Source organism: Carcharodon carcharias, chromosome 19 (genome assembly GCF_017639515.1).
Source record: "Carcharodon carcharias isolate sCarCar2 chromosome 19, sCarCar2.pri, whole genome shotgun sequence".
Taxonomy (NCBI): Eukaryota; Metazoa; Chordata; class Chondrichthyes; order Lamniformes; family Lamnidae; genus Carcharodon; species Carcharodon carcharias.
In genome coordinates this window covers 83,876,905-83,902,513 of record NC_054485.1, presented here as the reverse complement: position 1 = coordinate 83,902,513, position 25,609 = coordinate 83,876,905, and positions in this window count along the sequence as shown.

Here is a 25,609-nt window from a genome sequence, read left to right as displayed (position 1 = left end):
ACAGACCCCTTGAATTGTTACATTAGCCTGATCTCTCACCTCCCTTGTTTAGTTTAAAGATCTCTCTACTTCCTTAGTTGTGCGATCCTCAAGAACACTTCAACTCAGCAACGGTTCAGGTGTAGACCCTCCCAATGGTAAAGCCCCCACTTTCCCCAGTACTGGTACCAGTGCCCCATGAACTGGAACCCACTTCTCCCACACTAGTTTTTGAGCCATGCATTTGTCTCTCTAATCATATTTGCCCTATGTCAATTTAGACATGGCTCAGGTAATAATAGAAGCAGGCAATATAGCCTTCTGGACACTCTATATTTGCTGCAAAGAACAGTGTCAACCTCCCTCACTATACTGCCCCCTACTAACACTGTATTCCTGTTTGCTCCCCCCCCCCCCCCCCCACTTGAATGGCTTCCTGTACCATGGTGCCATGGCCAGTCTGCTCAACTACCTTACAGACCTTGCTTTCATCCACACAGGTTGTGAGTACCTCAAGCCTGTTTGACAATTGCAAGGTTTGAGGCTCCTCCACTACTGTCTGCTCCATGATTTTACCTGCCTCACTCATAGTCACATCCCCCTGTCCCTCACTGCTGACCAAAACAGATGACCCTATTCTAATATGTGTGACCATCTTCTGGAACAAAGCATCCAGGTATTTCTCCCCCTCCCTTATATTGCACAGTGTCTGTAGTTCTGCTTCCAGATCAATAAGCCTGATCCAGAATTCCTCTAACTGCTTATGCTTCCTGCAGACATGTTTATTATGGATAGCCTTGGCATCCAGGAGTTCCCACATTCCACAGCTGCAGCATAACACCTGTCCTGCCATTGTTATTTATGTTATTCAGTTAACATAATTTAATTATTCACACAATTAACTCAAATAATTCCTATGTATGCCATACCTCTTTTTCCCATGCACCAAATTCCCATGTGAACCTAATTTGCTACTCACTTGGTCTCCATTGTCGCTCAGGTGTTGTGACTTCGTGTGCCCCTTACTGATCATGCAGTTTGAAAAATCTGTCTCTTTTATAAAGTCTCTGATGAGTCATTAGCTAGTTCAGCTTCCTGCTCCAATAATTAACACCATTTGAATCAACTGCTGTCAGTTGATTGGTAGATAACTGCCACTTTAGGCAGTTCTCTACCAAACAAGCTAATCCAATTTACTTGAAGTTAGTGCTATGTCAGATCTTGATTCTTAATCTACAGTTAAAACCTGAAAAAGACTTACCAGGACTTACCATGTGACATTAATTCACTACTCATTCGGTCTCTGTCTCACTCTGGCTTAGTTGCCTCTCTCCTCGTGTGTCTCTTATTGACCCCTCATCACTGACCATCCCACACCATTGACGATCTCTCACCACTGACTATCCCCCACCACTGACCATCTCTCACCAAGTACTTCCCTCAGCACTGACCATTTCTCACTATATAAGTTACTCCATGTTTAGTTGTCCTTTTCTCCAGGTGTGTCAAAGATTTTTCTACATTTCTAAGTGAAATAAAACACAATTATCCTTTACAAGTGAATTTCAAATTGCCACCATTCATTTTATAACAAACATTGACATTATTTGGCAGGTTCCTATCATTCACTCACCTCAGGAAGAAGATTCATCTTGGCTTTCCTACAGAATTATGACAGTTCTGCTGTTCTCACCATGCAAGTTGTCACGTATGACAGACCAACAGATGTGAGTGTTTCTATATCTGACCCACCCTATAACCGTTCGGTCTCCATTAGCGCAAACAGCACTGCTACTATGACTGTGAATTCCACCTACATGTTGTCAGGTAACCAAACCGCTAGAAGGGCGATAATCGTTACCTCAGATGAAGACATCTCCCTCATTGTGTTAAGTGGGAGATCCAAGACACATGATACATTTTTAAATTTGCCCTTCACCAGTTTGGGTACAAAGTATTATATCGTCACACATACCATGGACACTCCGTACAACGTTAAACAATTTGCTATTGCTAACAGCAACGAAGATGTGCTGATCACCATAACCGTTTCGGGATCTCTGACCTTCAATAGGACTCAGTACACCGACAAAGCGAGATTATCATTTGCAATGAGACCGAACGAGGTTGTTCAATTTCAGAGTGACAAGGACTTGACAGGAACAAAGGTTGAGTCCACAAAGCCTGTGGCTGTCTTCAGTGGAGAACAATGCATAAATGTCCCTCCGACTAATTGTGACCATATCAGTGAGAATTTATACCCAGTGGACAAATGGTCCAATTCATTCATTGTTTTCCCCTTAATGAACAAAACGAAGATGGACATCATCACCATTGTCTCTTCAGAGAATGACACCACTGTGAATATTCGCACAGAGGAAGGAAACAGGAAACTTCTGCTTCATGAAGGAGCTCATGTCAATGTTAATGTGAATGGTGGGATGATGATAAACTCAGCCAAGCCGATCATGGTGATTTACCTGTTTACAGGGGGCAGCACCTCAATGGTTTCAACCTTCGACCGCTTCCCTTTGACCGTGATACCATCTGTCTTTTTCAGCAATTACTTTGTATTTGTGACAATGGACAATTTATTCAATTACATCCTGGTCATTTCATCAGGACCAAACTCTGCCAGCATTAATTTGGACGGGGAACCTTTATCTACATACCTCTTCGAAAATGTAACCTTCGCTGACTTCTCTGCCACCAGAATCTACCTGGGGGAAACTGGGGGACGTCATGTCATCTCTCATGATTCAGCTCGCTTCATAACCTACAGCTATGGGATCAGAGAAGCCGAATCAAATGATAACATATCTCCCAGCATCAGTAAGTATTTGGTTGTTCACATTCTTCAATTGAAGAGCTGATGGTGTAATGTGAATGTCACTGACATAGCAAGTCAGAGGCAGAGTCTAATGTTTTTGGGTCATGGGTTCCAGACCCAGCATTGAGGATGGTGGAGCTTACATTCAATTTATTTAAAAAATAATCCCGAACTGAATGCTAGCCAGAGTGAGCATAAAACTGTCATTGATCCTTGTAAAAATGCTAAATCTGGTTCATGACTGCCAGCAAAGCCCAGATCCCGGGAAAGAGTAAAAAAAACACAAACGGAATTGTCGGAATGAAAGAGGATTTATCAAGCCTGTGATCCTCAAAGTGTCACCTGCAGCTGGTCTAACATGTGAGTCAGTATCACAGTTGAGGCCACACAAAAGAATAGGCCAGGACTCACATCCCCACCACTTGCACGATATCATCACACAAGCGGACCAGGTCCCACCCTATCTCATTGCTGACCATAACTCACTGCTGACCATATCTCATTGCTGACCATATCTCACCGCTGACCATATCTCACCGCTGACCATATCTCATTTCTCACAACATCACACTGCTGACCATATCTCACTGCTCACCATATCTCACTGCTCGCCACGTCTTACTGCTTACCATATCTCATTGCTGACCATATCTCACTGCTCACCATATCTCACTGCACACCATTTCTCTGCTTACCATATCACACTGCTGACCAAAACTCACTGATCACCATATCACACTGCTGACCATATTTCAGCACTGATCATAGCATGCCACTGAATATCATGCACACTGATTACCATACCTCCCTGCTGTCTTTTCCTGAGATCCGTCTGTATTTCACTACTACTCATACAAACAAACCTTTACCTTATATGATTGTTAGTCCTTTTTAGATTAGTTGAAAGAATGGATATGTACATATGGCTGGTCATTGGGGCAGGCTGCAGCTTAGTCATGCTGGAATTTCTCTTGGGGCTTATGTTCTTCCACTTTTGTGATGTTCATCAATCACAACAGTCCACTACTCACCACTATCCATGCAACACCGCTGCCCATCCCACACTACTGACCATCCCACACTACTGATTATCCCACACTACTGACCATTACACACCACTGACCATTCAATGCCACCGACCTTGCCACCCCACTGAGAATCCAACACCACTGACCATCCCACAGCACTGATCATCCAACACCACTGTCTATTCCACACCACTCTTTTTTGCTCACCACTGACCATCCAACACCACTGACCATCCAACACCACTGACCATTCAACACCACTGACCATTCCATGCACTGACCATGCAACACCACTGAGCATGCCACACCACTGTCCATCCCTGACCACTGACCATTCCACACCACTGTGCATCCCTCATCACTGACCATCTTAACTACTGACCAACCCATACCACTGTCAATCCCACTCCTCTGTCCATCGCTTACCACTGACCATCCCACACCACTGACCAGCCCACATCATCACCATCCCAGATGACTGACCATTTCTCATTATCTCCCTACATCAGTTACTCCATGTTTAGTGCTTTGTACTTTTCTCCAAGTGGGTCAATGATTTTTCAAGGTCTCTCAGTGAAAAGGAACTTAATTATCTTTTACAAATGAATTTGAAGTTGTCCCCATTCATCTTATAACAAATTTTAAAATTGCTTGGCAGGTTCCTATCATTCCCTCACCTCAGGAAGAAGATTCATCTCAGCTTTCCTACAGAATTATGACAGTTCTGCTGCTCTCACCATGCATGTTGTCACATATGACAGACCAACATTTGTGAGTGTTTCTATATCTGACCCACCTCGTTCAGTCTCCATTAGCGCAAACAGCACTGCTACTATGACTGTGAATTCCACCTACATGTTGTCAGGTAACCAAATTGCTAAAAAGGCGATAACCATTACCTCAGATGAAGACATCTCCCTCATTGTGTTAAATGGGAGATTCAAGAAATATGATTCATTTTTAAATTTGCCCTTCACCAGTTTGGGTACAAAGTATTATATCATCACACATATCATGGACACTCCGTACAACGTTAAACAATTTGCTATTGCTAACAGCAATGAAGATGTGCTGATCACCATAACGATTTCGGGATCTCTGAACTTCAATGGGACTCAATTCACTGACAAAGATATATTATCATTTGCAATGAGACCAAACGAGGCTGTACAATTTCAGAGTGACAAGGACTTGACAGGAACAAAGGTTGAGTCCACAAAGCCTGTAGCTGTCTTCAGTGGAGACCAGTGCATAAATGTCCCTCCGACTAATTGTGACCATATCAGTGAGAATTTATACCCAGTGGACAAATGGTCCAATTCATTCATTGTTTTCCCCTTAATGAACAAAACGAAGATGGACATCATCACCATTGTCTCTTCAGAGAATGACACCACTGTGAATATTCGCACAGAGGAAGGAAACAGGAAACTTCTGCTTCATGAAGGAGCTCATGTCAACATTACTGTGAGTGGTGGGATGATGATAAACTCAGCCAAGCCGATCATGGTGATTTACCTGTTTACAGGGAGCAGCACCTTAATGGTTTCAACCTTCGACCGCTTCCTGTTGACTGTGATACCCTTTGCCTTTTTCAGCAATTACTTTGTATTTGTGACAATGGACAATTTATTCAATTACATCCTGGTCATTTCATCAGGACCAAACTCCGCCAGCATTAATTTAGATGGGGTACCTTTACTTACATATCCCTTTGAAAATTCAACGTTTGCTGACTTCACTGCCACCATAATCTACCTGGGGGAAACTGGAGGACGTCATGTCATCTCTCATGATTCAGCTCGCTTCATAATCTACAGCTATGTGATCAGAGAAGCCGAATCAAACGGATACCTAAAAGGTAATATATCTCCCAGCATCAGTAAGTATTTGGTTGTTCACATTCTTCATTTGAAGAGCTGATGGTGTAATGGGAATATCACGGTCAGAGCAAGTCAGAGGCAGAGTCTAATGTTCTTGGGACATGGATTCCAGACCCAGCATTGAGGATGATAGAGCTTACATTCAATTTATTTTTAAAATGATCCTGAACTGAATGCTAGCCAGAGTGAGCATAAAACTGTCATAGATTCTTGTAAAAATGCTAAATCTGATTCATGATGGCCAGCTAAGCCCAGATCCCGGGAAAGAGTAAAAAAAACAAAAATGGAATTATCGGAATGAAAGAGGATGTATCAAGTCTGTGATCCTCAAGATGTCATCTGCAGCTGGTCTAACATGTGAGTCAGTATCACAGATGAGGCCACACGAAAAAATGGGCCAGGACTCACATCCCCACCACTTGCATGATATCATCATACAACCGGACCAGGTCCCACCCTATCTCATTGCTGACCATATCTCACTGCTGACCATATCTCATTGCTGACCATATATCATTGCTGACCTTATCTCACTGCTGACCATATCTCATTGCTGACCATATCTCACTGCTCACCATATCTCACCGCTGACCATATCTATCTGCTCACCATATCACAATGCTGACCATATCTCACTTCTCACCATATCACACTGCTGACCATATATCACTGCTCACCATATATCACAGCTGACCATATCTCACTGCTCACCATATCACACTGCTGACCATATCTTACTGCTTGCCATATCTCACTGCTCACCATATCTCACTGCTCACCATATCTCACTGCTCACCATATCACACTGCTGATCATATATCATTGCTGACCATATATCACTGCTCACCATATCTCACCGCTGACCATATCTATCTGCTCACCATATCACACTGCTGACCATATCTCACTGCTGGCCATATCTCACTGCTCACCATATCTCACTGCTCACCATATCTCACTGCTGACCATATCACACTGCTGACCATATTTCAGCACTGATCATACCATGCCACTGAATATCATGCACACTGATTACCTTACCTCTCTGCTACCTTTACCTGAGATCCGTCTGCATTTCACTACTACTTTTACAAACAAACCTTTACCTTATATGATTGTTAGTCCTTTTAAAATTTAAAAGAATGGATATGTACATAAGGCCGGTAATTGGGGAAGGCTGCAGCTCAGGTCATGCTGGAATTTCTCTTGGGGCTTATTTTCTTCCACTGTTGTGAAGTTCATCAATCACAACTGGCCACGACTCACCACTAACCATCCAACACCACTAACCATCCAACACCACTAACCATCCAACACCACTTACCATCCCACACTACTGAACATCCCACACTACTGACCATCCCACACCACTGATTATCCCACACTACTGACCATCCCACACCACTGACCATTCAATGCCACCAACCATCCCACCCCACTGAGAATCAAACACCACTGACCATCCAACACCACTGATTATCCCACACCACTCTCTTTTGCTCACCACTGACCATCCAACACCAATGACCATCCAACACCACTGACCATCACTCACCACTGACCATTCAATGCACTGACCATGCAACACCACTGACTATGCCACACCACTGTCCATCCCTTACCACTGACCATTCCACACCACTGTCCATCACTGACCACTGTCCATCCCTCATCACTGACCATCTGACTCCACTGACCAACCCACACCACTGTCCATCCCACTCCACTGTCCATCGCTTACCACTGACCATTCCACAGCGCTGACCATCCCACATCATCACCATCCCAGATGGCTGACCATTTCTCACTATCTCCCTACATCAGTTACTCCATGTTTAGTGCTTTCTACTTTTCTCCAAGCGGGTCAATGATTTTTCGAGGTTTCTCAGTGAAAAGGAACTTAAATATCGTTTACAAATGAATTTGAAATTGTCGCCATTCATTTTATAACAAGTTTTAAAATATGTGTGGCAGGTTCCTATCATTCCCTCACCTCAGGAAGAAGATTCATCTTAGCTTTCCTACAGAATTATGACAGTTCTGCTGTTCTCACCATGCATGTTGTCACGTATGACAGACCAACAGCTGTGAGTGTTTCTATATCTGACCCACCCTATAACCGTTCAGTCTCTATTAGCGCAAACAGCACTGCTACTATGACTGTGAATTCCACCTACATGTTGTCAGGTAACCAAACCGCTAAAAGGGCGATAATCGTTACCTCAGATGAAGACATCTCCCTCATTGTGTTAAGTGGGAGATCCAAGACATGTGATACATTTTTAAATTTGCCCTTCACCAGTTTGGGTACAAAGTATTATATCGTCACACATACCATGGACACTCCGTACAACGTTAAACAATTTGCTGTTGCTAATAGCAATGAAGATGTGCTGATCACCATAACCGTTTCGGGATCTCTGACCTTCAATGGGACTCAGTACACTGACAAAGAGAGATTATCATTTGCAATGAGACCGAACGAGGTTGTACAATTTCAGAGTGACAAGGACTTGACAGGAACAAAGGTTGAGTCCACAAAGCCTGTAGCTGTTTTCAGTGGAGAACAATGCATAAATGTCCCTCCGACTAATTGTGACCATATCAGTGAGAATTTATACCCAGTGGACAAATGGTCCAATTCATTCATTGTTTTCCCCTTAATGAACAAAACGAAGATGGACATCATCACCATTGTCTCTTCAGAGAATGACACCACTGTGAATATTCGCACAGAAGAAGGAAACAGGAAACTTCTGCTTCATGAAGGAGCTCATGTCAATGTTAATGTGAATGGTGGGATGATGATAAACTCAGCCAAGCTGATCATGGTGATTTACCTGTTTACAGGGGGCAGCACCTCAATGGGTTCAACGTTCGACACTTTCCTGTTGACTGTGATACCATCTGTCTTTTTCAGCAATTACTTTGTATTTGTGACAATGGACAATTTATTCAATTACATCCTGGTCATTTCATCAGGACCAAACTCTGCCAGCATTAATTTAGACGGGGAACCTTTATCCACATACCCCTTTGAAAATTCAACCTTTGCTGACTTCACTGCCACCAGAATCTACCTGGGCCAAACTGGAGGGCGTCATGTCATCTCTCATGATTCAGCTCGCTTCGCAATCTACAGCTATGGGATCGGACGAGCCGATTCAAACGCTTATCCAGTCACCAGCAGACCGTCGACCATCAGTAAGTGTTTGGTTGGTCACGTTCTTCACAAGGGGGGGCAGGTTCGTGGGGGTCACAGCTTTCGCACTGTAAAGTTTCAGGTGAATGGCCTTGGGAGGTGGGTTCAAATCCCACCACAGAACTGAATGATACGACCAATTGATTTTAAATTGCTAAATTAGGTTCAGAAGTGCCAGCGAAGCCCACCTCCCATGAAAAAAGGGGAATAAAAAGCACACAAATGGAATAGAAGAGGCTGTATATAGCTAGGGCTATTCCAAAATAGAATTCAGTGTCACAGATGTGATGATTGCAGAGAAGAGGCCAGAAACCTCATCATCACACAACCAGGCATCATGTCACCACAGCACACTGCTGAAGAGACCACCCTTCTGACCATACCACACTCATACTTTCCCTTTTATTCCATGACCTAGAATTTTGCTCACAAGTCTGCTGTGTGGCATCTCAGTTCTGATCACATCTCACTGCTGACCATTTCACACTGCTGATCATACCTCACTGCTGACCATTTCACACTGCTGATCATACCTCACTGCTGACCATTTCACACTGCTGATCATACCTCACTGCTGACCATTTCACACTGCTGATCATACCTCACTGCTGACCATTTCACACTGCTGATCATACCTCACTGCTGACCATTTCACACTGCTGATCATACCTCACTGCTGACTATTTCACACTGCTGATCATACCTCACTGCTGACCATTTCACACTGCTGATCATACCTCACTGCTGACCATTTCACACTGCTGATCATACCTCACTGCTGACCATTTCACACTGCTGATCATACCTCACTGCTGAACATTTCACACTGCTGATCATACCTCACTGCTGACCATTTCACACTGCTGACCATATCTCACTGCTGACCATAACTCATTTATGACCATATCTCATTGCTGAACATTTCACGCTGCTGACCATATTTCACTTCTGAGCATAGCTCATGGCTGACCATATCTCATCGCTGACCATATCAGACTGATGAGCATTTCTCACTGCTGACCATATCTCATTTATGACCATATCTCATTGCTGACCATATCAAACTGCTGACCAAATCTCACTGCTGACCATATCAGACTGCTGACCGTATCTCATTGCTGACCATATCATACTGCTGACCATATCAAAATAATGATCATATCTCACTGCTGACCATAATCACACTGCTGACCATATCTCCCTGATGGCCATATCTCACTGCTGACCATATCTCACTGCTGACCATATCAGACTGCTGACCATATCTCATTGATGACCATATCTCACTGAAGACTACATCACACTGCTGACCTTATCACACTGCTGACCATATCTCACTGATGGCCATATCTCACTGCTGACCATATCTCACTGCTGACCATATCAGACTGCTGACCATATCTCATTGATGACCATATCTCACTGCTGACCATATATCACTGCTGACCATATCAGACTGATGACTGTATCTCACTGCTGACCATATCACACTGCTGACCATATCCCACAGCTGGCCATATCCCACAGCTGACCACATCTCACTGATGACAACATCAAACTGCTGACCATTTCTCATTGCTGACCATATCCCACAGCTAACCAAATCTCACTGATGACCACATCTCACTGCTGACCATAACTCACTGCTGACCATGTCACACTCCTGACCATATCTCACTGCTGACCATATTACGCTGCTGACCACCCCTCACTGCTGACCATATCATACTGCTGACCATAGCATACTGATGACCATTTCTCATTGCTGACCATATCAGACTGCTGATCATATCTCACTGACGACCACATCAAACTGCTGACCATTTCTCATTGCTGACCAATTCCCACAGCTAACCAAATCTCACTAATGACCACATCTCACTGCTGACCATAACTCACTGCTGACCATGTCACTCTCCTGACCATATCTCACTGCTGACCATATCACATTGCTGACCATATCACACTGCTGACCATATTACACAGCTGACCATATCACACAGCTGACCATATCTCACTGCTGAACATATCACACTGCTGATCATGTCTGACAGACTAGACAAGCAACAGCCTGACATAGTCACCCTCAAGGAATCATAACTAACAGATAGTGTCTCAGACTCCACCATCATCATACCTGGGTATGTTTTTTCCCAAGGGCAGGACAGGCCGAGCAGAGGTGGCAGCAGAGTGGTCTACAGCTGGAGGGAGTTGCCCAGGGAATGCTCAACTATCGACTCCAGACCCCATGAAGTCCCATGTCATCAGGTCAAACATGGGCAAGGAATCCTCCTGCTGATTACCACGTACCGCCCTCCCTCAGCTGATGAATCAGTGCTCCTCCATGTTGAACATCACTTGGAGAAAGCACTGAGAGTGGCAAGGGTGCAAAATGTACTCTGGGTTGGGGGACCTCAATGACCATTACCAAGAGTGGCTCGGTAGCACTACTACTGACTGAGCTGACTGAGCTCTAAATGACATAGCTGCTAGACTGGGTCTGTGGCAGGTGGTGAGTGAACTAACAAGAGGGAAAAACATACTTGACCTTATCCTCACCAACCTGCCTGCCGCAGATCCATCTGTCCATAATAGCATCGGTAGGGGTGACAACCGCACAGTCCTTGTGGAGATGAAGTCCCACCTTCACAATGAGGATACCCTACATTGTTTTGTGTGGTACTACCACCATGCTAAATGGGATAGATTTTGAACAGATCTAGCAACTCAAGACTGAGCAGCCATCAGGCACTATGGGCCATCAGCAGCAGCAGAATTGTACTCAAACACAATCTGTAACCTCATGGTCTGGCATATCTCCCACTCTACCATTACAATCAAGCCAGGGGATCAACCCTGGTTCAATGAAGAGTACAGGAGAGCATGCCAGGAGTAGCACCCGGCATACCTGAAAATAAGGTGTAAATCTGATGAACAGGACTACTTGCATGCCAAACAGCATAAGCAGCAAGGGGTCATCAACCTTATGCTATCAAGCGGCACTTGCTTAACAATAACCTGCTCACTGACCCCCAGTTTGGGTTCCGCCAGGGCCACTCAGCTCCTGTCCTCATTGCAGCCTTGGTTCAAACATGGACAAAAGAGCTGAACTCCCAAGATGAGGTGAGACATGAAGGCAGCATTGGCTGAGTGTGGCATCAAGGAGCCCTAGGAATACTGGAGTCAATGGGAATCAGGGGAATACTCCACTGGTTGGAGTCATACCTAGCACAAAGGAAGATGGTTGTGGTTTTTGGAGGTCAGTCATCTCTGCTCCAGGACATCACTGCAGGATTTCCTCAGGGTAGTGTCCTCGACCCAACCATCTTCAGCTGCTTCATCGATGACCTTCCCTCCATCATAAGGTCAGAAGTGGGGATGTTCGCTGATGATTGCACAATGTTCAGCACCATTCACGACTCCTCAGATACTGAAGCAGTCCATGTCCAAATGCAGCAAGACCTGGCTTGGGCTGACAAGTGGCAAGTAACATTCACACCACACAAGTGTCAGGGAATGAAAATCTCCAACAAGAGAGAATCCAACCATTTCCCCCTGATGTTCAATGGCATTACCATCACTGAATCCCCAACTATCAACATCCTGGGAGTTACCATTGACTAGAAACTGAACTGGACTAGCCATATAGATACTGTGGCTATATGAGCAGGTCAGAGGCTAGGAATTGTGTGATGAGTAACTCATCTCCTGACTCCCCAAAGCCTGTCCACCATCTACAAGGCACAAGTCAGGAGTGTGATGGAATACTCCCCACTTGCCTGGATGAGTGCAGCTCTCACAACACTCAAAAAGCTTGACACCATCCAGGACAAATGCAATGTTGGCATTTATTTCAAGAGGACTAGAATATAAAAGCAGGGATGCGCTGCTGAGGCTTTATTAGGCTCTGGTCAGACCACATTTAGAATATTGTGAGCAATTTTGGGCCCCGTATCTCAGGAAGGAGGTGCTGGCCCTGGACAGGGTTCAGAGGAGTTCACAAGAATGATCCCAGGAATGAAAGGCTTAACATATGAGGAACATTTGAGGACTCTGGGTCTATACGCGATGGAGTTTAGAAGGATGAGGGGGGATCTGATTGAAACTTACAGAATACTGAAAGGCCTGGATAGAGTGGACATGGGGAAGATGTTTCCATTAGTAGGAGAGACTAGGACCCAAGGGCACAGCCTCAGAGTAAAGGGAAGACCTTTTAGAATAGAGACGAGGAGAAACTTCTTCAGCCAGAGAGTGGTGAATCTATGGAATTCACTGCCACAGAAGGCTGTGGAGGCCAGGTCATTGAGTGTATTTAAGACCGAGGTAGATAGGTTCTTGATTGGTAAGGGGATCAAAGGTTACGGGGAGTAGGCGGGAGAATGGGGTTGAGAAATTTATCAGCCATGATTGAATGGCGGAGCAGACTTGATGGGCCGAATGGCCTAATTTCTGCTCCTGTGTCTTATGACAAAGCAGCCTGCTTGACTGGCACTGCATCCACAATCATGCACTCCCTCCACCGCCGAAGCACAGTAGCAGCAGTGTGTACAATCTACAAGGTGCACTGCCTGAACATACTAAAGCTGGGATTTTCCAGCCCTGTCGCAGGTGGGACCCATTGCAGGCGAGGCGGCGTCCCAGACAGCAGTCCATTGACTTGTGGTGGGACTGGACAATCCTGGCGGCAGGCGAATGCAGATAATCCCACCCCAAGCCTCCTTCGACAGCACCTTCCAAACCCACGACCACTACCATCTAGAAGGACAAGGGCAGCAGGTAGATGGGAACACCACCACCTGGAAGTTCCCCTCCAAACCACTCACCATCCTGACTTGGAAATATATCACCATTCCCTCACTGTCACTGGATCAAAATCCTGGAACCCCCTCCCTAAAGTCACTGTGGGTGTACCTACACCACCAAATGAACTACTGTGATTCAAGAAGGCAGCTCACCACCACCTTCTCAAGGGCAATTAGGGATGGGTAATAAATGCTGGCCCAGCCAGTGAAGCCCTCATCCCATGAATTAATTTTAAAAAATCTCATTGCTGACCATATCATACTGCGGATCACTCCTCATTGCAGACCACACCTCATTGTGGACCGTGTCACACTGCTAACCATATCACACTGCGGACCACACCTCACTGCTGACCATATATAACTGCTGAGCATGTCACACAAACGTAATGGCACAGAAGGAGGTCATTCGGCCCATTGTGTATGCATCGGCTCTCCAAATGAGCATTCTGAGCTCATGCCATTGCCCTGCCTTTTCCCCCTACCCCTGCACATTGTTTCTATTCAAATAATCATCTAATGCCCTCTTGAATGCCTTGATTAAGCCTGCCTCCACCACACTTACAGGCAGTGCATTCCAGATCCGAACCACTTGCTGTGTGAATAAGTTTTTTCTCACATCACGTTTGCTTCTTTAAATCTGTGCCCAGGCCAAGGATAGACATGTGGGCATGAGAGCCCACATGTCTGTCCTTGGCCTGCTGCATTGTTCCAGTGAAGCTCAACACAAACTGGAGGAACAGCACCTCATCTTCCGACTAGGCACTTTACTGCCTTCTGGATTGAATATTGAGTTCAACAATTTCTCCTCCATCCCCACCCCCTTTCTGATCCCCCCTTTTCTTCCAATAATTTATACAGATTTTTCTTTTCCCACCTATTTCCATTATTTTTAAATGTATTTCCATCCATTGTTTTATCTCTACCTTTTAGCCTTTTTCTATTCCTTCACCCCACCCCACCCCACCCCCACTAGGGCTATCTGTACCTTGCTCGTCCTGCTTTCTACCCTTAATTAGCACATTCCTTAGATAATATCACCACCTTCAACACCTCTTTGTCCATTTGTCTGTGACATCTTTTGGTTATCTCCACCTATCACTGGCTCTACTTGTCCCACCCCCCCACCCCCCTTAAACCAGCTTATATTTCACCTCTCTTCTATTTTTACTTAGTTCTGTTGAAGGGTCATTTGGACTCAAAACGTTAACTATATTCCTCTCCGCAGATGCTGCCAGACTTGCTGAGTTTTTCCGGGTATTTTTGTTTTGGATTTCCAGCATCCGCAGTTTTTTGCTTTTATCTCCTCTTAACCTTCTTCTCTCCAAGGAGAAAAATTCCAGACTCTCCAATCTATCCTCATAGTTGAAGTTTCTCATCCCTGGAACCATCCTTGTAAACCTCTTCTGCACTTTCTCCAATGTATTCACATCCTTCCTATAATGTGGCACCCAGAACTGTACACAATATTCCAGCTGAGGTCTAATGAGCATCTTATATAAATTCAGCATAACCTCCCTGCTCTTGTACTCTATGCACCTATTATTAAAGCCCAGGATACTATGTGCTTTATTAACTGCTCTCTCCGCCTGTCCTGCCATCTTCAATGATCTGTGTACATGTGCATCCAGGTCTTTCTGCTCCTGCACCCCTTTCAAAATTTCACTCCTTATTTTATATTGTCTGTCCATATTATTCCTACCAAAATGCATCACCTCATACTTCTCCACACTGAACTGCACCTGCTACCTATCTGTCCACTCCACCAACTTGCCTATGTCCTTTTGAATTCCTATATTGTCCTCCTCACAGTTTACAACACTCACAAGCTTTGTATCATCCACAAACTTTGAAATTGTGCTCTGCACACCAAGATTTAGATCATTAATAATTATCAGGAAAAGCAAGGGTCCCAATACCGACCCCTGGGGAACACCACGACAAACCTTCCTTCAGCTTGAAAAATATCCATTGACCATTACTCTCTGCTTTCAATTTTTCAGCCAATTATGTATCCGCGTTGTTACTGTCCTTTTTATTCCGTGAGTAATAACTTTTCTCACAAGTTTGTTGTGTGGCACTGTATCAAATGCCTTTTGAAAGTCCATGTACAGCACATCAACAGCATTACCCTCATCACCTTTTTCAGTTACCTCTTCAAAAAACTCCAGCAAGTTTGTTAAACATGATTTCCCCTTTAGAAATCCATGCTGGCTCTTCCTTACCAACCCATATTTTTCCATGTGACTACCAATTCTATCCTGGAAAATTGTTTCCAGAATCTTGCCCACCACTGAAGTTAAACTGACTGGTCTGTAATTGCTGGGCTTATCCTTACAACATTTTTTGAACAAGGGCGTAAAGTTTGCAATTCTCCAGTCCTCTGGCACCATCCTCGAGTCTAGGGAGGACTGAAAGATTATGGCCAGTGCCGCTCTAATTTCCACTCTCACTTCCTTCAATATCCTTGGAAACATCTCATCCAGTCTCGGTGCTTTGTCAACTTTGAGTACCGACAGTCTATTCAACACTTACTCCTTGTTGATTTTGAACCCTACTAGTGACAGAGTTTCCTCGTCTGTCACCATGGCCTGGGTAGCAATGCCTCCTTGGTAAAGGTGGATGCAAAGTATTCATTTAACACTTCAGCCATGGCCCCTTAGTCCATTTGTAAATCCCCTTTTAGGTCTATAATCGACCCTATTCCTCCTTTTACCACCCTTTTACTATTTATATGCCTAAAGTAGATTTTGGGATTCCCCTTTATGTTGACTGCCAGTATTTTCTCATAATCTCCCTTCGCTTCTCTAATATGCTTTTTCAACTGCCCTCTGACCCTTATTCCTCTTGGTTCTCAATTCTATTTTCTACTTGACACCTGTCATAAGTGCATTTTTTCTCCTTTATCTTAATTTCAATCTCCTTTTTAATTCAGGGAGCTCTGGATTTGTTTGCCCTACCTTTCCCTTTCGATAGAACATACCTTGGCTGTGCCCGAACCAGTTCTTTTTTGAAGATAGCCCATTGTTCAGCTACAGTTTTTCCCGTCAATCTTTCATTCTAGTCTATTTGGCCCAGCTCCATTCTTGCCCCATCGAAGTCAGCTCTCAGCCAGTTAATTATTCTTACTTTGGATTGCCTATCGTCCTTTTGAATCATCATCCTAAAACATACAATATAATGATCACTGTCTCCTAAAAGTTCCCCCACTGACCAGGTCAAACAGTGCATACTTTCATGTTGGACTAGACACATACCGCTGTAGAAAATTTTCCTGAACACAACCGAGGAACTTTTGCCCCCCTCCGCCCTTAACACTACCACTGTCTCAAGGTTGACCACATGATACTGCTAAACATATCGCACTGTTGAACATATCGCTCTTATGACCATATCTCACTGCTGACCTTACCACACTGCTCACCATATCACACTGCCGATCATATAACACTGCTGACTATATCTCACTGTTAAGCATATCACACTGTTGAGCATGTCACACTGTTGACCATATCAGACTGCTGACCATATCACACTGCTGACCATATCACACTGCTGACCAGAGCTCACTGCTGACCAGATCTCACTGTTGACCATGTCACACTGCTGACCGGATCTCACTGTTGACCATGTCACACTGCTGACCATATCTTACTCTTGACCATATCACACTGCTGACCATATCTGAAAGCAAGCATGAAAGTACAGCAAGCACTTAAGAAGGCAAATGGTACATTGGCCTTCATTGTGAGAGGACTTGAGTACAGGAGCAAGGATGCCTTACCGCAGCTGTACAGGGCCTTGGTAAGACTACACCTGGAGTATTGTGTGCAGTTTCGGTCTTCTTCCCTAAGGAAGGATATACTTGTCATAGAGGGAGTGCAGTGAAGGTTCACCAGACTTAGATGGCCACATTGTTGTATGAAGAGGGATTGGGCCGACAAGGCCTTTATTCACTGGAGCTTAGAAGAATGAGAGATCTAATTGAAACCTATATAATTCTGACAGGGCTGGACAGACTGGATGCAGGGTTGGTGTTTCCTCTGGCTGGAGGGGTCAAGAACAAGGGGTCACGGTCTCAGAATACAGGGTAGACCATTTAGGACTGAGATGAGGAGAAACCTCTTCATTCAGACGGTGGAGAAACTGTGGAATTCTCTACCACAGAAGGCTGTGGAGACCAAGTCACTGAATATATTTAAGAAGGAAATAGATTTTTGGACTCTAACAGTGTCAAAGGGTTTAGGGAGAGCGCAGGAGTACGGCGTTGAGATATATGATTAGCCATGATCATAATGAATGGCGAAGCAGGCTTGAAGAGCCGAATGACCTATTATTGCTCCTATTTTCTATGCTTCTATGTTGCTATCACACTGCTGACCATATCACACTGCTGACCTCATCACACTGCTGACCATAATTCATTGCTGACCATACGTTACTGCTAACCATATCACACTGCTGACCATATCTCACTGCTGACCATATCTCACTGCTGACCATACCTTACTGTTAACCATATCACACTGCTGACCGTATCACACTGCTGACCATATCTCACTGCTGACCATACCTCACTACTGACCATACCTTACTGCTAACCATATCACACTGCTGACCATATCACACTGCTGACCATAACTCACTGCTGACCATACCTTACTGCTAACCATATCACACTGCTGACCATATCTCACTGCTGACCATACCTTACTGCTAACCATATCACACTGCTAACCATATCACACTGCTGACCATACCTCACTACTGTCCATAACACACTGCTGACCATATCACACTGCTGACCATACCTCACTACTGTCCATAACACACTGCTGACCATATCATACTGCTAACCATATCGCACTGCTGACCATACCTCACTGCTGACCTTATCACACTGCTGACCATACCTCACTACTGACCATATCAGACTGCTGACCATATCACACTGCTGGCTATACCTCACTGCTAACCTTATCACACTGCTGACCATACCTCACTGCTGACCATGTCTTACTGCTGACCATACCTCACTGCTGACCTTATCACACTGCTGACCATATCACACTGCTGACCATATCATACTGCTAACCATATCGCACTGCTGACCATACATCACTGCTGACCTTATCACACTGCTGACCATACCTCACTACTGACCATATCAGACTGCTGACCATATCACACTGCTGGCTATACCTCACTGCTGACCTTATCACACTGCTGACCATACCTCACTGCTGACCATATTATACTGCTAACCATATCGCACTGCTGACCATACCTCACTGCTGACCTTATCACACTGCTGACCATACCTCACTACTGACCATATCAGACTGCTGACCATATCACACTGCTGGCTATACCTCACTGCTGACCTTATCACACTGCTGACCATACCTCACTGCTGACCATGTCTTACTGCTGACCATACCTCACTGCTGACCTTATCACACTGCTGACCATATCACACTGCTGACCATATCTCACCATGGAGGCCCGCTGTGATGTGCTCTACCCCCGCTCTGGGCACAGGATGAGCAGCAGCATCAGTAATTCAGCTTGGGAGATGGTGGCAGCAGTGGTCAGTGCCATTACCCTGCAAAAGAGGACAGTCACCCAGTGCCGTAAGTGGATGAATGATCTCCTCTGTTCCTCCAGGGTAAGTCACTCTTCTCATCACTTCCAACTCACACACTCACAAACCCATCACACATCTATAGGATCTCACTCGCTGCCAGTCACCATTCACTCTTTCACACACACCCTCATTGTCCTCATATCGTCCGTGGGACCACTCACACACACACACACTTACACACACATGCCAGGCATACTTATCATCTGGTATGGCAGGCATCCCACTTACAGACTCACTATCTGTATTCATGCAGGACAAGCTGGCACACAACAACAGGGAGAGGTCGCAGACCGCTGCAGGAAAGCCTGAAATCAAGTTCCTCTTGGACTTTGAAAACAGAGCCATCCAGCTGGCCAGTGAGGATCTGGGCCGGATCTGTGCTGATGGTGAGGTTGGCGGTGCTCTACCAAGTGCAACATCCATCAGACAACCATGCTGTGCTGCACTTCCCCTGTTCCGCAGTCCCCTGCTATGCACTAATTATCTCGCCTTGCTTCCACAGGCGAGACCGCCGATGGAGTCTATGACCCACAGGGCCTCCAATCAAGGCCCGAAAAAGCCTCTGAAGAAGAATCCGAAGGCACCTTCATTGAAGACCCATCACGGCGCTCAACCACACCCTTCACCAGCGCAGAGACACACACCTTGGCGGGACCTAGCTTTACAGTCACCTTCTGGGAGCAGAGATAGCCAGACCTGCGAGGGACACCTCCACTCAGGCAGTGGGCTGAGTGTGAAAGAAACATCCAGGACTGATATCACTGGAAAACTAAATTCATTGGTTGGTGAAAAGCTGCTGTTAGGGAGTGTGTTTAAATAGCTTAAAACTAGAAAAACATATCATTTATAAAGAAGTAGCTACTTGGATTTCAGTAGGGAACACTAGCAATGGGGAAGTAAAGCTAAATCAAGTCAAAATGAAAAAAAGTAATGAAGCAAAGGTAAAGTTAGCATAAGTGTGGTAAAATTAAGTTATTAATTTATTCTACTCATTTTACTTGCTCTAAGTGTAATAAATCGTTCTTAGAGTTATGGGATGGCAGGTCAGCTCGGCCAAGTGGAGTGTACATCCTGCGGTATCTGTGGAGGTGTGAACGCATCATGTGTCCCAAACACATCTGTAGGATGTGTCACCAGCTGCACAAGCTCGAGCTCCGGGTTTCAGAACTTGAGCAGCGGCTGGAGTCAGTCTTGTGCATCTGTGAGGCAGAGGACTATGTGGATAGCACATATAGGGAGGCGGTCACACCGCAGGTCAGAAGTGTACAGCCAGAGAGGGAACGGGTGGCCCCCAGGCAGGCTAAAGGAATCAGGCAGGTAGTGCAGGAGACCCCTGAGTCTATCCTGTTTGCTAATCGGGTTTCCATTTTGGATGCCAATGAGGGCGATGGTTCCTTGGGCGGCTCAGCTGTACAGAGGAGGGGGGGGGGAGGAAAAAGAATGGAACGGCAATCATGATAGGGGATTCCATAGTCAGGGGATCAGACAGGGGTTCCTGTGGCAGCAAACGTGACTCCAGGATGGTGTGTTGCCTCCCTGGTGCCAGGGTCAAGGATGTCATGCAGTGGCTACAGGACATCCTTTGGGGGGAGGGGAATCAGCCAGAAGTCGAGGTCAACATTGGGACCAATGACATAGGTAGGAAGAGGGATGAGGTCCTGTAAGCAAATTTTAGGGAGTTAGGAAGGAAATTAAAAACCAAGACATCAAGAGCAGTAATCTCAGGACTACTCCCAGTGTCACATGCTAGTGAGCATAGGAATAGGAGGGTTGATTGATTAAATATATGGCTGGTGAACTGGTGTAGGAGGGAAGGCATCAGATTTCTGAGGCATTGGGACCAGTTCTGGGGTAGGTGGGACCTGTGCAAGCTGGACAGGTTACATCTTAACAGGACTGGGACTGATATACTCACAGGGAGATTTGCTAGTGCTGTTGGGGTGGGTTTAAACTAGCTTGTTGAGGGGGTGGGAACTTGAGGGGTAGCCCAAATTGGAAGGAAATAAAGTTGGCAACAGGAAGTAGTAGTGAGACTAGGAGGCAAAAGAAACAAAGCAGAGCACTGAGTATGCTTCAAATGTGAAATGATGTCAAAAAGACAAAGTTAATCGCAATAAGGTAGATGATCTAAAGGCACAAATAGAGGTAAATGGGTGTGATATAATTGCCATTATGGAAACATAGCTGCATGGTGACCAAGACTGGGAACTGAATATTCAAGGATATTCGACGTTTAGGAAGGACAGACAAGAAGGGAAAGGAGTTGGAGACGCACTAATAATAAGGGATGGGATCAGTGCTTTAATAAGGGAGGATCTCAGATCAGAAGACCAATGTGTGGAATCTGTTTGAGTGGAGCTAAGAAACAGCAAAGGGCAGCAGACATTGGTTGGAGTTGTTTATAGGCCACCAAACAATAGTGGTAATATGGGGCATGGCATTAATCAGGAGATGAGAGAAGCATGTAGCATGAACAATACAGTAATCATGGGTGACTTCAATCTGCATGTAGACTGGGTAAACTAATGCTGTGGAAGACGAGTTTCTGGAGTATGTTAGGGATGGTTTTCTAGAGCAGTATGTTGAGGAGCCAACTAGAGGACAGGCTATTTTAGATCTGGTATTATGTAATGAAAATGGGCTAATTAATAACCTTGTTGTAAAAGAACTTTTAGGGATGAGTGACCACAATATGATTGAATTTTACATTATGTTTAAAAGTGAGTTGGTTCACTCTGAAGCAAGGGTATTAAAGTTGAATAAAGGAGATTACGAAAGCATGAGGGACAAATTGGTGGATGTGGATTTGGAAAATACATTAAAAGGTAAGACTGTACATAAGCAATGGATAGTCTTCAAATAACTATTACATAGCTTACCAGCACCTATACATTCCTTCAAGGTGCAAAAACCTAAAAAAAGTCAGTCAACCATGGCTGACAATGGAAGGTAAGGATTGTATAAGATTAAAAGAAAAGGCTTATAAAATTGCCAGAAGTAGTAGTAATCCTGGAGTTTGAGAGGTTTTTAAAATATAACAAAGGAAGACCAAGAAACTGGTAAAGAGAGGGAGAACAGAATATGAATGCAATCTAGCAAGAAACATAAAAATGGACAGTAAAAGCTTCTAATGGGCCCTACTCTTTCCCTGTTTATCCTCTTCCCATTGATATACTTATAGAATATCTTGGGATTTTCCCTACTTTTACCAGCCAGAACTTTCTCATATCCCCTCTTTGCTCTCCTAATTGCTTTCTTAAGCTCTACCCTGCACTTTCTGTACTCCACTAATGCCTCCGCTGATTTGATTCCCTTGTACCTGCTAAAAGCCTCTCTTTTCCTTCTCATCATATCCTGAATATCGCTGGTCTAGATCATTAGATCATTAATATCAAGACCTAGATCATTAATTTATATCAGGAAAAGCAAGGGTCCCAATACCAACCCCAGGGGAATTCCACTACATACCCTCCCTCCAGCCCAAAAAACATCCCATGCCCATTACTCTCTGCTTCCTATTTTTCAACTAATTATGTATCTACGTTGCTACTGTCCCTTTTATTCCATGAGAAACAACTTTTCTCACAAGCCGGTTGTGTGGCACTGTGTCAAATGCCTTTTCAAAATCCATGTACCCCACATCAGCAGCATTACTCTCATCAACCTTTTCTGTTACCTCTTCAAAAAACTCCAGCAAGTTAATTAAACACGATTTCCCCTTTAGAAATTCATGCTGGCTCTTCCTTACCAATCAATATTTTTCCATGTGACTACTAATTCTATCTTGAATAATTGTTTCTAGAATCTTGCCCACCACTGAAGTTAGACAGACTGGTCTGTAATTGCTGGACTTATCCTTACAACCTTTTTTGAACAAGGGTGTAATGTTTGTCATTCCCCAGTCCTCTGGCACTTCCCCTGGGTCTCAGGAAGACTGAAAGATTTTGGCCATTGCCCCTGCAGTTTCTACTCTCACTTCCTTCAAAATCCTTGGAAGCATCTCATCCGGTCCTGGTGTCTCGTCAACTTTAAGAACCGACAGTCTATTCAACACTTGCTCCTTATCAATTTTGAACCCTTCTAGTGACAGAGTTTCCTCATCTGTCACCATGGCCTGGGCAGCATCTACCTCCTTGATAAAGTCAGATGCAAAATATTCATTTAACACCTCAGCCATGGCTCCATCATCCATGTGTAAATTCCCTTTTAGGTTCCTAATCAGCCCTACTCCTCCTTTTATCACCCTTTTACTATTTAAATGCCTAGAGAAGACTTTGGGATTCCCCTTTATGTTGGCTGCCAATCTTTTCTCATAATCACTCTTAGCTTCTCTAGCAAGTTTTTTCACCTCCCCTCGGAACCATCTAGAATGTTAGAATCTATTATAAAGGATGCGATAAGTGGATACACGGATAATAATGATCTGATTGGGCATAGTCAGCATGGATTTGTGAATGGGAAATCATGTTTGACGAACTTGTTGGAGTTTTTTGAGGATGTTACTAATTAGATTGATAAAGGAGAATCGATGGACATAGTATACTTGGATTTTCAGAAGGCTTTTGATAAAGTCCCCCACAGGAGGCTGATTAGCAAATTAAAAGCACATTGGATAGGAGGCAATAGACTGGCATGGATTAAGGATTGGCTAACAGGCAGAAAACAGAGAGTAGGAATAAATGGGTCATTCTCGTGTTGGCAGGCTGTGACTAGTGGGGTATCACAAGGATCAGAACTTAGGCCCCAGCTGTTCACAATATATATCAATGATGTGGATCTGGGGACCAAAGGTAATATTTCCAAGTTGACGAATGATACAAAATTAGTCAGGAATGTGTGTTATGAGGCAGATGTAAAGCAGCTGCAGGAGAATTTGGATAGACTTAGTGAGTGGGCAAGAACATGGCAGATGACATATAATGTGGAGGAGTGTGAAGTTATCCACTTTGGCAGGAGGAACAGGTGTGCAGAGTATTTCCTAAATGGTAAGAGGTTAGAAAGTGTAGATGTACATAAGAGACCTTGGTGTCCTCATCACTTAAGGCTAACATGCAGATGTAACAGGCAATTAGGAAAGCTAATGGAATATTAGCATTTGTCGCAAGAGGGTTTGAGTATAGGAGTAGTGAAGTCTTGCTTCAATTGTATAGAAACTTGGTTAGATCGCACCTGGAGTACTGTGTACAGTTGTGGTCCCCTCACTTCAGAAAGGTTATTATTGCCATAGAAGGAGTGCAAAGAAGGTTCACCAGACTTGCTCCGGGGATGGTGGGACTGTCTTATGAAGAGAGATTGGGGAAGCTGGGCCTGTGTTCTCTAGGGATTTGGAGAATGAGAGGTGATCTCATTGAAACCTACAAAATACTTCAAGGAATAGACAGGATAGATGCAGGTAAGATGTTTCCCCTGGTTGGGGAGCCTAGAACCAGGGGACACAACTTCAGAATAAGGGGGAGGCCACTTAGGACTGAGATGAGGAGAAATTTCTTTACTCAGAGGTTTGTGAATCTTTGGAATTCTCTACCCCAGAGGGCCGTGGAAGCTCAGTCACTGAGTATGTTTAAGGTAGAGATTGATAGATTTCTGATTAGCAATAACGTAAAAGGTTTTGGGGATAGTGTGGGTAAAAGGCATTGAAGTGTTCGATCAGCCATGATTGTATTGAATGGTGGAGCAGGTTCAATGGGCTGAATGGCCTTCTCCTGTTCCTATGTTCCTATGTTCCTACAGTAGCCTCAGGATTACAACCTGGTGAGCAGATCGCACTGTCTGATCAAAAGCAGGCGGCGGCAGGGACTTCCCAGGTCTCTGGCACTCGGAGGACCACTGGAGACCAGAAATCTGCTGAGTCCAAGTCAGATGAGGAGCCTCTGGACTCGGTCATACCTCAGTTGCTGGAGCTGCAAAGGGATGTCTGCTGCACTCCTCAGATGGAGGAGTACGTCCGCCTTCAGTCTGGGGTGAAAGCGCTGGCATGCCAAAGCACTGAGGTCAACACTGGCAGGATGGCAGCTGCCATGGAGTCCTTGGTCCAGGACATTTGTCCTACACTGCTGCATGGGCGGAGCTCCATTGCTGATGCCATAGTTGACCTCCAACAGTGTGTACACGAGAGGGGTGCCAAGCAGTTCGATCTCACTCCAGCTTCCCCTTCCCCTCAAGGAGACAGTCAGGGGCCCTCGGGCACCCATAGGAAGGCAGATCAGCAGGTGCACATCCCAGGGCCATCCACCCAGAT